At 37.6% G+C, this 17,003-nt stretch overlaps 1 pseudogene; it reads left to right on the forward strand.

The window, feature by feature from the left end:
* Positions 1–17,003, forward strand: part of LOC144615173 (EF-hand calcium-binding domain-containing protein 13-like) — a 99,209-nt pseudogene continuing 82,206 nt past the window's right edge.

The raw sequence follows: 17,003 nt of genomic DNA on the forward strand, positions 1-17,003 counted from the left end.
ATCCTTTTGTGCTCATTCATACTTGTTCATCAAGACCTTTGAGTCCTCAAGGGCCGAATTTATCTCTAAACTGAAAAATGGAAAGTAAAGTACCTTTATTCTGCCAGGTATTTTTTTCAAAAATAGTTTCTAAAGGCTGCTGCTGCTGCTGCTGCTGCTTCTTCTTCTTCTTCTTTAAAAATAGTTTACATTAAAAAATTAGTTTATATTTATCTCACACCCATAATCAGTAAGCAGATTCATAGAGCAATATAATTATAGGATCTTTTAATAACTAAGGTGAGTTTTGAGTTCTTTTAGTGGGCATATAATGAACTTTCATCCCAGCAATATCAAGAGGTCTGTGGTGTATGTTGAGAGTATTTTGCGGGGTAGGGGACTGGGATAATTTTTTAGGAGAATAAAGGATTTAAACCTACATAAATGGTTGTAGGTAACATAATTAATGATGTGGGAGTCTAACCAGAAGGTAATCTAAAAGATACCAAGTGTCTCTAGCCTTCTCCCCTGTGATTCAGGAGATGTTCTTATCCATTGGCCAGTATTGTGTCAAACAAAAAACAAACCCGGACTTAGTAAGGAGAGACTTTATTCGAAAGGATTATTCCAAGGGAGGAAAGGGACTATTTATTGAAATAGGAGAGGGAAGGCTGTGACCATAAGATCTTCAAGGAGCTCAAGGGCTAGGCAAAAATGGCTTTTCTTTCATGGAGAGGAGTCAACAAGGCTAGGAACTGGATTGGGGGAAGTGGGATGAAAGAGTGGCATGATGAGATAAACAGATCAGAGAATATTTTAGGGGCCTGGAGGAAGGAGGAAAGCTTAACCACATTTTGGCTAATAATCCTTTTGTTCTAATTAATCAGTGGGGTTAAAACAGTTTAGCAAATCATTTCGTAGAGCAAAGAAAAGGAATTTTGAAGATATTTGGCCTTGACATAGGTAAACAAGGGTGGCATCTGTGAGTTTTATCTAAAGCTTATGGGGGAAAAGGGTGATTCCTTGCAGCAAGCCATTTTTCAGAACACAAAAGGGTGAAGGGATTCCTTTAATCTTCACTGTTTTCCAGGAGCACAAGGCTCAGGAAAAATTCAACATTGTCAACTGAGAGTCTTAACCTTTTAAATATACGCTTTCAATGGATCTGGTGCTACCATATGACATGTACCTATACTGTAATCCGAAAGAAATTAAAAAAAAATTTTTTTAACGTTTATTGATTTATTTTGAGAGAGAGCACATGTGCACTAGAGAGAACATGAGTGGGAGAGGGGCAGAGAGAAGTAGAGAGAGGATCCCAAGCAGGCTCTGTGCTGTCAGCAGACAGCGTGGTGTGAGGCTGGATCTCACAAACTGTGAGATCATGACCTGAGCTGAAATCAAAAGTTAGGGGCACCTGGGCAGCTCAGTCGGTTAAGCATCCATCTTTGGTTCAGATCATGATCTCATGGTTCTTGGGTTCAAGCCCCACGACGGGCTATGTGCTGACAGCTCAGAGCCTGGAGCCTGCTTTGGATTCTGTGTCTTCCTCTCTCTCTGCCTCTCTCCCACTCATCTGTGTCTCTTTTTCTCTCAAAAATAAATAAACATTAAAAAAATTAAAAACAAAAGTCAGATGTTTAACCAACCGAGCCACTCAGGCGCCCCCCCACCCCTGCAAAAAAAAAAAAAAAAAAAAAAAAAATTTCAAGGCTTCTTGCTAAGTACCAAGAAGTGTGATATGTCTATTAACCTGTTCCACTTTTTTATACCTAATACTTAGTTGATTGTATCCTCATGAGCTGATTTGGAAGAGCTGATTCTTAAAAGTTAAAATAATTAACAGCATTAATATATCATACCAGTTTGTCTTCCTTAGACTGTGTAGTTTATACTTCACAGACAGTTCACCTTTAACCACAGAATTTCAGAGATTATTTTCTTCCTTTTCTGTATCATCAAAGTTTCTGTTCACTATTTGACTGCTTCTGTTCATCTGGTCTTTGATAACAGGTTTTTGTGCCTCTCTGTCTTTTTAGATCTTCCTCCTTTTATTTTCCTGGTTTCTGTTTTGAGTCATTTTTCTCAACATCTCTAGGAAACTTTTCATCATTCCTAATAAATATTAGGGCAGCAAATCAGATTGCCTTTTTGAAGCAGGTTGTTAAAGGTGTGCCTCTGTTGTAAGATGAATGTATGCAGACCCTAAAAGTCACTGAAATAGTTCCCTTAATTTACATTTTGTGTAGAAATAGAGATTCTCTAAACTCCCTTAGTGATCTGCTTTATACATGGCCTTTGTAATTTGTTCAGGGGTTAAAAACTAATATACCTTTGATCAGCTAGATGCAGTCCAGTTGTTTTAAGCAAGCAGCCATGTTTTTTTTTTTTTTTTTAAGTTTCTTTATTTTTGAGAGAGAGAGAGAGAGAGAAAGTGAGGATGAACAGTGGAGGGGCGGAGAGAGAGAAGGAGAGAGAGAATCCCAAGCAGGCTCTGCACTGTCAGCAAAGAGCCCGATGCAGGGCTCGAACTCATGAACTGTGAGATCATGTCCTAAGCTGAAACCAAGAGCTGGATGCTTAACCCACTGAGCTACCCAGATGACCTGCAAACAGCCGCATTTCAAAAGAGTATATTTCTCACTTCATTCCTCTTTTTCTAAACATGTTCATTGCTCGTAGGCCCTAGTTCTTTTTTGGAGGGGGAGGTGTCTGTTTAGAAGAAATATAGCTGCTTTATTTTTTTTCTCGATAGACTTTTATTTTTTAGAGCAGTTTTAGATTCACAGCAAAGTTGAGTGGGGAGTTCCCATATACTCCCTGCCTCTATACATGTGCAGCCTCCTCCGCTATCAACATCCTACACCACCGTGGTACATTTGTTACAATCAATAAACCTACACGGACATATCTTTATCACCCAAAGTCCATACTTTACATTGGGGTTGATTCAGTATTGTGCACTCTGTGAGTTTGGACAAATGTATAGTGACATGTAGCCATTATTATAGTATATAGAATAGTTTCACTGCCCTACGTATCTTCTGTGCTCTGCTTATTCATTTTCTCCCTCCTCCACTGACTACCGCTGGTCTCTGTAGTCTTCATAGTTTAACCTATTCAGAATGTCATATAGTTGGAATCATATAGTATGTAGCCTTTGCAGATGGGCTTATTTTACTTAGCAATATGTATTTAAGTTTCCTCCATGTCTTTTCATGGCTTGATAGTTCCTTTCTTTTTAGTGCCAGATAGTATTCCATTTTCTAGATGTACCACAGTTCATGTACTGAGTCTACTGCCATTCATCTGCTGAAGGGCACTGTTTTTTTCCCCAAGTTCTGGCAATTCTGAATAAAGCTGTTTTAAACGTCTGTGTGCAGGTTTTTGTGTGGGTATATGTTTTCTACTCCTTTGGTAAATACCAGTAAGGTGTAATTGCTGCAAAATATGGTATAAGTATGTTTAGTACTGTCTTTCAAAGTGGTTGTACCATTTTGCATTCCCACCAGCAATGAATAAGAGTTCCTCTTGCTCCACATCCTTGCCAGCATTTGGTTTTGTCAGTATTTTGGATTTGGCCATTTTAACAGATGTGTAGTGGTATCTTGATGTTTTAATTTGCACTTTCCTATTGACATGATGTTGAGCAAATGATCTTTTCATTTGCTTGTTTGCCATCTGCACGTCTTCTTTGTTAAGATCTTTTGCCCATTTTTAAGTTGGGTTGTGCTTTTTCTTATTGTTAAGAGTTCTTTGTATATATTTTTGAATATACAGAATAACAGTACTTTGAGTAAAGCCCATTATCAGATATGTCTTTTCTAAGTATTTACTCTCAGTCTGTGGCTTGTCTTCTCATCCTCTTGATAGTGGATGTAGAGAAGAGTTTTTATTTCTTTTTAATTATTTTTTTAAATTTTACTTTATATATTTTTAATTTGCATCCAAGTTAGTTAGCATATAGTGCAATAGTGATTTCAGGAGGAGACTCCTTAATGCCCCTTACCCATTTAACCCATCTCCCCTCCCACAACCCCTCCAGTAACCCTCTGTTTGTTCTCCATATTTAAGAGTCTCTTATGTTTCGTCCCCCTCCCTGTTTTTATATTATTTTCACTTCCCTTCCCTTATGTTCATGGAGAAGAGTTTTTAATTTAATGAAGTAAGTTTAAAGATGCCTTAAGAACTAGATTCCACAACCGTTAGCTATGTTCACGAATGCTGGGCATTTTATAGCTACATAATGCACTAAGGATAGTTGGTGACATTTAGAACATGTACCTAATGTGAACTAATGCACTGATAATTAAATCCTTTTCAACAAAATTCTGTCTGGTAGCATCACTTTAGAGAAAATATTTATCTACAATGAATTATTTGACCCAGAAGGTCATACTGAACTTACCTGTGCAAAGAGAACATGGTTGACTGTGGCTCTTGGTTACTCCCCAGGCAGAAGAAAATAGCGATTTATCAGATGAAGGCTGTAATTCTCTTGCAACCAACTTGCCATCGAGACATATTGACAACAAGAAAGACATCAAGTTTTCTCAAATGACACAGAAGACAATTTCACATGAAATTAGGGGTTTGAGGCTAGAGCACAAAAAAAGGTAAGTTAAACTCTGAACTCACTTAATGGAATTATACTGCTGCAAGCTTGAGAGAACCAAAAATGTAGCTCCTGTGTTCTCATAAGGTACTAAGTGTGGAGGATCATGCATATTTGTGGCCTTTCTTTTGGTATAGTTTTAACTCCTAGGTAGCCATTCTTTTCATTTTTTTTCTCATTTCTCTCACAGCTATGTGGAAGCCTATAAGCCACCATGGGCTTCTAGTTACAGCAGAGCAATTATCCATATGCCTGCAAGTTTGTCTTTTTTGACAAAATAATGTATTTAAGTCTACAATGTGAAGATTTAATATATGTTTACATTGTGAAATGATTACCACCTTTTACTCATTTCACATGTTTACCTTATTTACTTACTATGTTGGTGAGAACACTTAGGTTCTACTCTCTTAGCAAATTTCCATTGTGCAATATAGTGTTATCAACTATAGCCATGTTATACATTAGGCCCACAGACCTTATTTATCTTTTAACTGAAAGTTTCTACCCTTTTACCAGCCTCTCCCTTTTCTTATTTCCCCCACCTCCATCCCTGGAAACCACCCTTCTACTCTCTGTTTCTATGAATTTGGCTTTTTTAGAGTCCACATATATATAAGATCGTCCAGTATTTGCCTTTCTATGTCTGACCTGTTTTACTTCACATGATGCCCTCAAGGTCCATCCATGTTGCATGGCTGGGTAGTATTCCTGTGTGTGTGTGTGTGTGTGTGTGTGTGTGTGTGTGTGTGTGTGTGTGATGACACATCTTTAGCCATTTATCTGTTGATTGACATTTATATTGTTTCCATACCTTGGCTGTTGTGAATAATGCTGTGATGAATATAGGAGTGCAGATATCTCTTTGAGAGTGTTTTCATTGCCTTCAGATATATAGCCAGAAATGGAATTGCAGGATCATATTGTAGTTATATTTTTAATTTTTTGAGGAAACTCCACATTGTTTTCCATAGTGGCTGCACCAATTTACATTCCCACCAGCAGTGCACAAGTGTTTCCTTTCCTCCACATTCTTGCCAATACTCGTTTCTTGCCTCCTTGAAAACAGCTATTCTAGCAGGTATGAGATGATACGTCATTATGGTTTTGATTTGCATTTCCCTGATGATGAGCGATTGTGAGCCATTTCATATACCTGTCGGCCATTTGTATGTCTTTTTTTGGAAAAATGTCTATTCAAGTCCTTTTAAAATTGGATTATTTATGTTATTGAGTTGTATGAATTCCTTGTATATTTGAATATTGACTCATCAGATATATGGTTTGCAAATATTTTCTCCCATTCTATAGATTCCCTTTTCATTTTGCTGATGGTTTCCTTTGCTGTCCAGAAACTTTTTAGTTTGATGTAGTCCCGCTTGTTAATTTTGCTTTTGTTGCCTTTGCTTTTTGTGTCAAATCCAAAACATTATTGTCCAATGTCGAAGAGCTTACTATGTTCTACAAGTGTTACTATTTCCTTTTCAAAATTGCTTTAGCTCTTTGAGGTCTCTTGTGATTCTATACAAATTTTAGGATTATTTATTCTACTTCTGTGCAAAAAATGCCAGTGGAATTTGGACAGGAATTGCATTTAATATATAAATCACTTTGGGTAGTATAAGACATTTTAAAAATATTAATTCTTCCAGTCCACAAACACAAAACATCCTGCCATTTATTTGTGTCTTCTTCAGTGTTTTTCATTAATGTTTTATGGTTTTCAGTGTACTCATCTTTCACCTCCTTGGTTAAATCTGTTTCTAAGTATTTTGTTTTTTGATGCTATTGTAAATGGGATTGTTTTCTTAATTTATCTTTCTGATAGTTTCTTGTTAGTGTATAGAAATACAACTGATTTTTGTCTATTGATTTTGTAATCTGTTTGACTTGGGTACAAATCAGAGGTCCCCATGACCCCTACTCAGGTTTAATTAATTGCTAGAGCATCTCACAGAACTCAGGGACACATTTATGTTCAGCAGTTTATTAAAGGACATGACTGAGTATACAGAAGAATAGTCACATGAAGATATTCATTGGGTGAGGTTTGGGAGGGTCCCAAGCACAGGAGCTTCTGTCCCCATGGGGTTGGGATGTGTCACCCTCCTAGTCTGTGGATGTGTTCACCAACCTAGAAGTTCTCCAGAGAGGGGAAGGGGACTGGAAATGGAATTAATAATTGATCCTACCTACATGAATAAGCCTCCATAAAAATCTCAATAGTATAGGCCTATTCAGAGATCTTCCAGGTTGGTAAACACATCCACATACCAGGAGGCTGATGTCCTCCCAAATCCTTGGGGACAGAAGCTCCTGTGCTAAGATCCTGCCAGACATTGCCCTATGTATCCCTTCATCTGGCTATTCACCTGTATCTTTTATCATATTTTAAAAAATAAACTGGTAAACATATGTAACTATTTTTCTAAGTTCTGTGAGCTCTTCTAGCAAATTAATCAAATCCAAGGAGGGTCTTTTGGGAGCCTCTCATTTATAGGTGATGAGTCCGAAGCACAGGTCACAATCTGGAGTTGTGATTGGCACAAGTGGGGTGGGAGCAGTCTTGTGGGACTGATCCCTTAACCTGTGGAATCTGACAGTATATCCAGGTAGATAGTGTTAGAATTGAGGTAAATTGTAGGACCCAGTTGGTGCCACACCCAGTTGGTGTGGCAGAGAATTGCTTGGTGGTGGGGAAGAATACCTCACACATCTGGTGTCAGAAGTGTTGTGAGTGTGGTAGTCATGGAGGAGTAAAGGAGAAACACAGAAGAAGAATGGGTTTTTCCCTATATTGTGGGGTATCACATTTACCTTTTTGCCTATGTTGAACCATCCTTGAATTCCAGAAGTAAATCCCACTAGATCATGGTCTATGATCCTCTTAATGTACAATTGAAATATTAGCATATTGTACTAATACTGTACAATATTAGTATTGTATTGTACTAATTAGTTTTAATATTGTATTGTAATAATATTGTACTAATATAATGTACTATTGAAATATTGCGTTGAGAATTTTTGCATCTATGTTTATCAGGGATATTGGACGGCAGATTTCTTTTCTTGTAGTGTCCTTGTCTGGTTTTGTTACCCGTAGTGTTGGCCTCATAAAACAAGTTTGGAAGTGTTCCCTCCTCTTCAGTTTTTGGGAAGAGTTTGAGAAGGATTGGTGTTAATTCTTAAATGTTTAGTAGAAATCACCAGTGAAGCCATCTTGGACTTTGTTGGGAGGTCTTTGATTACTGATTCAATCTCCTTACTAATAATTGGTCTGTTCACATTTTCTATGTCTTCATGATTCAGTCTTGTATGTTTCTAGAAATTTATAAATTTCTTTTAGGTTATCTAATTTGTTGGCATATAATTGTTCATAGTAATTTCTTATGAGCTTTAGTATTTCTGTTATCAGTTGAATGTCTCCTCTTTATTTCTGATTTTATTTGAGACTTTTCTTTTTTTCTTAGTCTAGTAAGATTTGTCAATTTTGATTATTTTTTCAAAAGACAAACTCTTAGCTTCTTTTATCTTTTCTATTGTCTTTTTAGTCTATATTTCTGAGCTTTGTTATTTCCTTCCTTCTATTAACTTTGGGCTTAGTTCCTTTTTCCCTTCCAGTTCCTTGAGGTATAAAATTAAGTTGTTTATTCGAGATCTTTCTTTTTTCTTTTTTTTAAGTTTTATTTTTTAACGTTTATCCATTTTTGAGACACAGAGACAGAGTGTGAGTGGGGGAGGGGCAGAGAGAGAGGGAGACACAGAATCCAAAGCAGGCTCCAGGCTCTGTGCTATCAGCTGTCATGTGAGATCATGACCTGAGCCGATCGGACTCTCAACCAACTGAGCCACCCAGGTGCCCCTCTTTTTTCTTTATGTAGGTGTTTATCTCTATAAACATTTTTCTTAGAACAGCTTTTGCTGCATCCAATAAGTTTTGGTATACTGTGTTTTCATTTACTTTGTCTCCAGGTATTTTTTATTTCCCTTTTGATTTTCTCTTTGACCAATTGGTTGTTCAGGAACATATTGTTTAATCGCTACATATGTCATTTTTTTCATTTTTTTTCTTGTAATTGATTTCTTGTTTTATACCTTTGTGGTCACAGAAGATGTTTGATATGATTTCAGTCTTCTTAAGATTTTAAAGACTTGTTTGGTGGCCTAACAAATTATCTATCCTGGAGAATGTTGCATGTGTGCTTGAGGAGAATGTATATGCTGCTGCTGTTGGATAGAATGCTCTCTATATGTCTGTTAGGTCCATTTGGTTTCCAGTATAGTTGAAGTTCAATGTTCTCCTTCATTTTTCTCTAGTTAGTCTATCTACTGTTGAAAGTGGGGGTATTTAAGTGTCCCTTACTATTGCTGCATTGCTGTCTATTTCTCCCTTCAGATCTGTTAGTATTTGTTTTGTATGTTTAGATGCTCTAATATTGGATACATAAACACTGCAATTGCTATATCCTCTTGATTAATTCACCCCTTTATCATTATGTAATGATTCTTGTTTGTCTCTTGTTGTAATTTTTGGCTTAAAAACATACATTGAGGGACACATGAGTGGCTCAGTCGGTTGAGCGTCCGACTTTGGCTCAGGTCATGATCTCACAGCTCGTGGGTTTGAGCCCCACATCAGGCTCTGTACTGACAGCTCAGAGCCTGGAGTCTGCTTCGGGTTCTGTGTCTCCCTGTCTTTCTGCCCCTAACCCACTTGCATTCTGTCTCTGTCTCTCTCAAAAATAAATAAACATTAAAAAAAAAACAACATCCATTGATGGGAGCACCTGGGTGGCTCAGTCAGTTAAGCGTCCAACTTCAGCTCAGTTCATGCTCTCACGGTTCGTGAATTGGAGCTCCACATGGGGTTCTGTGCTGACAGCTCAGATTCAGATTCTGTGTCTCCCTCTCTCTCTCTGCCCCTCCCTCAATCATGCTCTGTCTCTCTCTCTCAAAAATAAACATTAAAAAAAAAACACGTATTGAGGGGTGCCTGGGTGGCTCAGTTGGTTAAGTGACTGACGTTCGCTCAGGCCATGATCCCATGGTTCATGGGTTTGAGCCCCGTGTTGCTCTCTGTGCTGACAGCTCAGAGCCTGGAGCCTGCTTTGGATTCAGTGTCTCCCTCTGTCTCTGCCCCTCCCCCGCTCACTCTCTGTGTGTCTCTTTCTCTCAAAAATAAACAAACATTAAAAAAATTAAAAAAGCAAAAAACAAAAAATATTTATTGAAATTTATTTTGTCTAATATGACTATAGCTAGATTTGCCCTCTTTTGGTTTCCATTTTCATGGAATATCTTTTTCCATCCCTTCACTTTCAGTCTATAAGTGTCCTTAAAGCTACAGGGAGTCTCTAGGAGGCAGCAGATATTTGGGTCTTTTTTTTTTTTTCTTTTAATCTATTCAGCCACTCTGTCTTTTGATTGGAGAATTTAGTCCATTTACATTGAAGGTGATTATTGATAGGTATGGACTTACTGTTGCCATTTTGTTGCTTGTTTTCTGGCTTGGTTGCTTGTTTTCTTTGTTCCTTTCTTCCTCTTACTCTCTCCCTTTGTGATTTGATGATTTTCTCTAGTGATATACTTAAAATTATATTTTTTAACTTTTAAGTAATCTTTACAACCAATGTGGGGCTCAAACTTACAACCTCGAGATCAAGAATCACATGTTCCACTGACTGAGCCAGCCAGGTGCCCTTCTAGTGATATACTTTGATTCCTTTCTTTTTATCTTTTGTATATTTACTGTAGGTTTCTGCTTTGTGGTTACCATAAGGCTTATATAAAACATTGGGGCGCCTGGGTGGCTCAGTCGGTTAAGCGTCCGACTTCGGCTCAGGTCATGATCTCGCGGTCCGTGAGTTTGAGCCCCGCGTCGGGCTCTGTGCTGACAGCTCAGAGCCTGGAGCCTGTTTCAGATTCTGTGTCTCCCTCTCTCTGACACTCACATTCATGCTCTGTCTCTCTCTGTCTCAAAAATAAATAAACGTTAAAAAAAAAAAATTTAAAACATCTTATAAGCCTATTTTAAACTGGTAACAACTTAACTTCAAATGTATACAAAAGTTCAGCATTTTAACACCTCACTCTCATTTTGTTTTTGATGTCACCACTTACATCTTTTTATATTTGTGTATCCATTAACAGATTATTGTTGTTTTTAATACATTTATCTTTTAACCTTTATGTGAGAGTTATATGTGATTTACCTTCCACCATTACAAGATTTCAGTATTCTGAATTTAACTATATGTTTACCTCTACCAGTGAGATTTACACTTTCATTTGTTTTCATGTTACTAATTAGCATCCTTTCATTTTAGCTTGAAGAACTCCCTTTAACATTTCTTTTTTCTTTTTTAATGTTTATTTATTATTTTTGAGAGAGAGAGAGAGACAGTGTGAGCAAGGGAAGGGCAGAGAGAGAGGGAGACACAGAATCTGAAGCAGGCTCCAGGCTCTGAGCTTTGAGCACAGAACCTGACATGGGGCTCGAACTCACGAGCTATGCGATCGTGACCTGAGCTGAAGGTGGACGTTCAACCGACTGAGCCACCTCGGCACCCCCACTTTAACATTTCTTATAAGGTCAGTCTATCTAGTGTGATGAACTCCTTTAGCCTTTTTTTTTTTTTTTTGTCGTCTGGGAAACTATCTGTCTTTCGGTTCTGTAGGACAGCTTTGGGGGGTAGAGTACTCTTGGTTGGCAAGTTTTTGTTTTTGGTTTTTTTTGCCCCCAGGATTTTAAATATACCATACCACTGCCTTCTGGCCTGCAAGGTTCCTGCTGACAAATCTGGTGATAATCTCATGGAGAATCCCACTATTCCTTTATGTTCAGTGACAAAAGGCAAAATAATTATTTCTAGAACATCGCAATAAAACTTGTCACCTAGGAAGGAATGGGAGATGGTGGAAGTGTTCCTTTACATTCTTTCATTAGCACTGTATAAACTAGGTTACCTGGGAGACACAATGCCCTAGGAGAATAGGATACAGAACAAATGTTTTCACTTATTCATTATTTATAGTAAGTCATCCCAATTCTGTAAAATGTTTGAGGCAGCTCATAACATAAACACACTTATACTTTAGAAAAATAATAAAGGATTTGAAAAATCATGTAGTAATGTGGAAATCATAATTATTCCAGAAATATGAAGATCTCAATGGAGATATATGGGGAGAGGATGGGTGATATAAAGTAGCAGTAGATTCTAGATTATGACTCACTTGTGTGTTATAAAATCAACTTAGGAGGTCACTAACTGGTATTTTGTTTAAAAAGAAATTTGAATAATATTGAAGACACTAGAGTGTTTTTCACATAATAAGTATTATTTTGTGAAATTACTTCAGTTTTCTCTCTTTGTATATGTGTACTACATCTCAATAGAAATGTATTTTATACTCTGGGTCGTAATCAAAAGAGTTAAAGTCATTCCCTTTGTGAGTGGAGGACTGCAGAGGAGACTAATAATAGGGCAGATTCAGGGGGGCTAAGAGCAAGGTAATGGCACTCTCAGGGCAGGAATTCATGGGATTAGATTTAAAGGGATAGAGAGTCAAAAGGGCAAGGTACCTGCTAAGGAAGGGCAGTTGAGGTAGGTGCATGATAAAAATTACCTCTACATCACAATTTTGCTTGGGGCCAAATTCATCTGAAGATGTTATAGATTCAATCCTATCATTGTCCTTTGTATTACTTAAGTAGCCCTTGTATAGCAGGTTACTCTAAAAAGGAGCCACTTCTGCTAAAGAGCTTTTAGTTTTGCTTTTAGTTCCTTTATAAGGAAGAATAAGGTATTTCTTATAAAATACTGAGTTATAGACCAATTGATGGGAGTTCTGAATAGGAACAAGCCTGTGGTTTGCATAGTGACTATCAAATTTATCTACACGTTAAAATCACCTGGCTATCTTTTTTAAGTTTTAATTTGAATTCCAGTTAACATATAGTATAGTACTAGTTTTAGGTGTACAGTTTAGTGGTTCAACACTTAATCTGTTGAAGTTAATCTGATCAAGTCTTTAAAATTCTACAACCATGGTGATATAATTAGCAAAATCCAGACTGGAAAATCTATAGTACAAATTGCCTGGCAATAGTGATAATGAGGATGATAAAAGACTTGGAAAAAGAGTCTATAGATAAAAAAAGAGATCTAAAAGACACATCAATCAACAAACTGTAATGGTGACCTTACTGAATCCTTATGCAGAGTGTTAATAAATTTTGACATTTATGAAACAATTGGAAATTTGAACACTGACCATGTTTGATGATACTAAGAAATTATTGTTAACTTTTAGGGTGTCATAATTGTGTTTTAAATGTGGTTTTTTAAAAGAAAAAACACCTTGGGGCACCTGGGTGGCTTATTAAGCGTCTGACTTCTGCTCAGGTCATGATCTCGCAGTTTGTGAGTTCGAGCCCTGCGTTGGGAGCCTGGGGCCTGCTTCGGATTCTGTCTCTCTTTCTCTCTCTCTCTCTCTCTCTCTCTCTCTGCCCTTCCTCTGCTTGTGCGCTGCCTCTCTCACAAATAAACATTAAATTTTTTTTTTCAAAAATAAAAGAAAAAGCACCTTGTAGAAATTAATATTAAAATTTTCACTCATGAAATAATATGATGTTGGAATTTGCTTCAAAATAATAAGAAACTGGAGTAGGGATATAGCTGAAATAGGATTGCCTATTATTGAAGCTGGGTGATGGGTACATGGGAAGATTGTCACATTATTCTTTTTCACGTCTATTTATTTTTGAGAGACAGAGACAGAGCATGAGTGGGGGAGGGACAGAGAGAGAGGGAGACACAGAATCTGAAGCAGGCTCCAGACCCTGAACTGTCAGCACAGAGCCCAATGCGGGGCTCCAACCCATGAACCATGAGATCATGATCTGAACCAAAGTCACTTAACCGACTGACCCACCCAGTCGCCCCAATCATCACATTAGTCTGTCTACTTTTGTATATGCTTGAAATTTTCTATAGGTAAAAGATGAAAAAAAGAAAAAGTAAGAAAAAAAGCAACTCAGGAATTATTCCAATTTTCTGTGCAATTTAGGTATGAAACATCAATATTCCTCTGTGGAGAAGAGAAATCCTCTGATTTTTCAGGAGAGAAAAAGTTCAGAAGAAAGAAAAGTTTACAAGTACAGTTGCATACTGAAAGAACTGAGGTACATATGATCTGAAAATGTTTTACTTTTGAGCATTGTTTTTAGCTTTCAAACATTCCATCACATTTTAGTCCAAGTATTGAAATGTCACATCAATCAAAATCATTTTTTTTTTGAGAAGAGAGAGAGAGTGTGAGCAGGGGAAAGGGGCAGAGGGGCAGAGGAAAAGGGAGAGAGAGAATCCTAAGCAGGCTCCACACCCAGCCTGGAGCCTGACGTGGACTTGATCTCATGACCATGAGATCATGACCTTAACTGAAATTTGTGCAGACACTTAACCTACTGAGCCACCTAGGTACCCCTGAAATGTCACAATCTTAAATATTTCTTCTTCTTTCTCTTCCTTCCCCTGTTCCTCCTCTTTTTCTTCCTCCTCCTCCTCCTCCTTCTTCTTTTTTTTTTTTTTTTTTTTTTTTTACAAAAAATGTAACAAGGAACCCATTCAGAAGAATATGACATTTTCCCCTTCCTTCTCCATTAGATCTTTATTTTTATTACTATACTCTCTGTTAACACTTCTGCTGTTGTAACAGTGACCCTGAGCATTCCTTGGCTGTGGCAGCATAACTTTAATCTTGGCCCCCATCTTGCTCTATATATGGTCTTCTCCCCTGTGTTTATATCTCAAGTCTCCTTCCATTTTTATAAACACTTCATTGTATATCTCATCTTGAGATCCTTAACTTTGTTCCCTCTCCACAGACCTTTTATCCAAATAAAGTCACATATACAGGTTCCAAGGATTAGGACATGGACCTATCTTTTTGGGGCCACCATTCAGCCTGCTTCATTCACTATATGATGTACTTAGATATACTGTCTATCTCATCTGGGTAATTTCTCCCATCTGCTTTCTCGTTTATCTTTCTCCAGCTGAATATAATCTCTAGTTTAAATTGTCTATTGAGAATTTAATTTCAGTGCTTATATTTTTTACCTCTAGAAACTTTATTTGGTTCTTCTTTTTTTTTAATTAAAAAAAAATTTTTTTTAACGTTTATTTATTTTTGAGACAGAGCGAGACAGAGCATGAACGGGGGAGGGTCAGAGAGAGAGGGAGACACAGAATCTGAAACAGGCTCCAGGCTCTGAGCTGTCAGTCAGCACAGGGCCCGATGCGGGGCTGGAACTCATGGACCGCGAGATCATGACCTGAGCCGAAGTCGGACGTTCAACCAACTGAGCCACCCAGGCGCCCCTGGTTCTTCTTTTTAAAAAGAATTTTTTTTTTAACATTTATTTATTTTTGAGAGACAGAGAGAGACAGAGCATGAGCAGGGGAGAGGCAGAGAGAGAGGGAGACACAGAATCTGAAGCAGGCTCCAGGCTTTGAGCTTTGCGCACAGAGCCTGACGCGGGGCTTGAACTCACAAACCGCCAGATCATGACCCGAGCCGAAGTCAGACGCTCAACCGACTGAGCCACCCTGGAACCCCCATTTGGTTCTTCTTATAATCTGCCTTATGTCGTGTTTTTTGGTCATGTTCTTTAGTTGTTTCAAGACTGATACCTGATAAATATAATATAAAGTCCCTGGTGGATCTAAATCTTCTGTTTATTGCTTTGTCTGCTTCTTACTCATTAACTTATGTCCTTGGGTGCTTTGTACTTTTTGTTTATTTTCTCATATATTGTTGATCTAAATCTGTGGGAATCTCACGTGAGTCTGGATCTAGAGTATTCTCCTCCAAGAGAATTTGAATTCTCTTCTGCACTGCACTTCAGAGATGTGATGAACATGGGACAACTTTAAATGACTTTTTTGGTTTCTATTCTCCTACCCCACATATTTAGTGTAGATTTGAGTTCTGTACTTGTGTGGGTAGATCTATCACTATAACTAATCCAGAGGAGTACTCTTTCTTCTCTCTCTCTCTCTTTTTTTTCCAGCCTGGAGCTGAGACAAAGACAGATTTTACTCTGCATACTTCTGTGCTTCAAAAGGGGCCTAGACTCCATGTAAACAAGGTTCTAGGCTCCACGTAAAATTGAAGACACCTATTACTACAGTCCTCATTTTCTAAAGTGATGCTTTTCTGTCTACCCAGCTACTTGCCACTTTTGAATCATGCTTATGCATATACATGTTAAGTGGATAATTTTCTCAGTCATGAGGATGATTTAAAGCATAAGTACCTGTGTTATTTGAATAACTGTGTTGATTCTCCACATTATTTTGCTCATCTAGTCAAAGCCCATATATGTAGCCTAGAATCTGGTGGTCTTCTCTTCACTATACCATAGATTTGCCCTGCTTTGTGAAATCCACTATTTTAAATTGACACGACATTAATAAGGTGGTTTAGTTGCATACTTAGAAAAACATGACTCTGCAAAAAAAATTCTATAGTTTATTTAAAATTTTAGTGTATGTAAACTCTAATTCCATTACAAAAAGCAATTTTACATCAGTGAGGAACCCAGATATGATTAGCTATCTTTTTAAGAGGTTTATTTTCCAGTAATGCTGGTTTACCAGTGTGATCTCAGGCACCAACATTCCTGCATTTGGCTCTAGATTGCCTCTTCCTCAGTGAAGCTGTTGAAGGAGAAGATGACTAAGAAAGAAAGGTCTTCACTCAAGTTTCCGAATCAGTACAGTGTTCACAAGACTTTATCACCCCTTTGTACATCTTCCTCAATTATTCGGTATTTAAATCATTGTTGTTTTTTTTTTTTTTTCCCCTTAAATGTTGCATTAAGATTTGGGTTTTTCTTTTCAGAATCATCTATCATTTCCACATAAAGTATGCAAAATAGTTTGTGCAAACTAAGACTATGCTCTAGGGAGGGTGGCGTAGAGCTAAGATCACTGTATGTGGAATTCAAAAACTTAACGTTGGGTCCTTATTGACCTCACTTGCTAGCTTAGGCTCTTGTACAATTCACTTTATATCTCTGGGCCTCAGTCTCCACATCTGTACAAGAATCTTGTACTAGACGGACCCTTGAGATTTCTTCTAACACTAACATTCTATGATTTGAGTTATTTACATGTTAGGTGATTAGATAAATCATCTTTTCAAAAAATTTTTACTGACAGGTTGTGGAATCTGGGATTCTTTGCTATTTAAAGATACTCTTGTTTTTCCTTTCTATAATAACTTTCTATAAAATTTGCTGTGACTTGAATTAAGAGTAGCAAAAATTGGACGACAGCCAAAGGATAGTGAATCATGGGCACTGCTTACTGACCAGGGTAAATTCTGCTCCATAGAG

Source organism: Panthera onca (assembly GCF_046562875.1).
Source record: "Panthera onca isolate mPanOnc1 chromosome E1 unlocalized genomic scaffold, mPanOnc1 haplotype 2 h2.Chr16_ul_9, whole genome shotgun sequence".
Lineage (NCBI taxonomy): Eukaryota > Metazoa > Chordata > Mammalia > Carnivora > Felidae > Panthera > Panthera onca.